The sequence below is a fragment of the Chrysemys picta genome, chromosome 19 (genome assembly GCF_011386835.1).
Source record: "Chrysemys picta bellii isolate R12L10 chromosome 19, ASM1138683v2, whole genome shotgun sequence".
NCBI classification, from domain to species: Eukaryota; Metazoa; Chordata; order Testudines; family Emydidae; genus Chrysemys; species Chrysemys picta.
Window position 1 is genome coordinate 6,806,730 of NC_088809.1, and position 1,657 is coordinate 6,808,386.

Sequence of the window (1,657 nt, forward strand, 5' to 3'; positions counted from 1 at the left end):
CTGCAGAATCCAAAGACCCTGCTGGAGAATTTAGGCCAGAGTACACAGGGTCTGGATAATCATGGTAGGAGAATCGGAGATTGCATTTGATGTTTGTATACGTTTTAGCCATGATTTCAGAAACGGTTCTGAAGTTTTCTCCTGCCTACATGTGCAATCTAATCATGTTCAGCAGCAACTACTGTAATATCCGTTAGCAGCAACAGCTATTTTTCATGGTGTACACAAGGCTAGAGAAGTTAACTGACTCGTCCCAGGTGACGCAGCAAATAGGCATCAGGTGGGAATTAAACCTAGTTTTTATTTTAACCCCTAAACCACACACTCCCATTTTCACCTCTACCTTTATCAGCAGTCACATAAAATGCAGGGATTTTCTTTTTAGCCCCCAACTCTCTCTCCTTCCCTTACTAGCTTTCTAATTTCTGTTTCACCTTACCCTCTTCATTTCCCCTAGGAGGGGAGGGTCTCACCCAGTGCTTAATTTATAATGGAAGAGGTGCCAGGGCTCAAGCAATTTTTTTACTTTCATAACTGATACTGCAAGCCCAGAGGTGCAGAGCTATCTTCTTGGGGTGGAGCTCACTACCCTGGCCTTACCTGTCTTCTTTCAAGGGTTGGGGATATGCGTGTGTATTTCTGAGAGGCAGCCCTTCCTTTCCCCTTAGGTCCTGTTTTGAGCAAGGGTGTTTTTCAATTGTGTTAGCTTAACCTGACTGAAAAACCCTGTTAATACTTGTATAATGTAGGCAAACACATAAGAAGCCCTGTTGGCAGGTGGTGGTGTAGCACAGTACCTCATCTAGAGCTGGGTTTTAAAGGTGTGACCTTGGCACATGCTAGAAAAATCTAATATAGACAAGGCAAATGTCATGTCTGTAACCCATGATAAACTGCTCAAGGGACAGCTTAGGCTGTAGCACAACTTCAGACATGTTAGTTTGTGTCCTCACTGGTATTAAGAGAGTTTTTCAACTATGACAGGTTTCAGAGTAGCAGCCGTGTTAGTTTGTATCCGCAAAAAGAACAGGAGTATTTGTGGCACCTTAGAGACTAACAAATTTATTTGAGCATAATCTTTCGTGGGCTCAAATAAAATTTGTTACTCTCTAAGGTGCCACAAGTACTCCTGTTCTTTTTTCAACTATGTTAAGCCAACTTGACTCAGCTAACGCGATGGAAAACCTTCCCAGCCTTTTACCCCCTCAAGACAGGGCCTTCGACCCAGTCTACACGTGGAAGTTTTACTGGCATAGCTATTTGGTCAGAGAGGGTGTGATTTTTTTTTTTAAACCAACATAACTATGCCAATAAAAGCCCTACTGTAGACAGGGTTATACCAGCAAAAGTGCTATAGCCAGAGGAACTCCATAAACACCACCCGTATAAGCATTTTAATACCAATCTAACTGTGTCCACACTAGAGCAATTTGCTGGTGTTTTATTGCCATAACCAGAGCCTCCAAGTCAGGGATGTCTCTGGGAGGTGCCTTGTACTATGTCCCCCCAGAGGCTGGATAAGTAGCTGACTCTCCAGGAGGTCCCCCTCACTGGGGTGTGTACCCCTCTTCAGGTGAGCCCCTCCCTCTCGCAGGGGGGTGCCCCCCACCTTCTCTATTCCCAGAGGGTCTCCCCCCACGAGGGAGGTGCCCCCCTT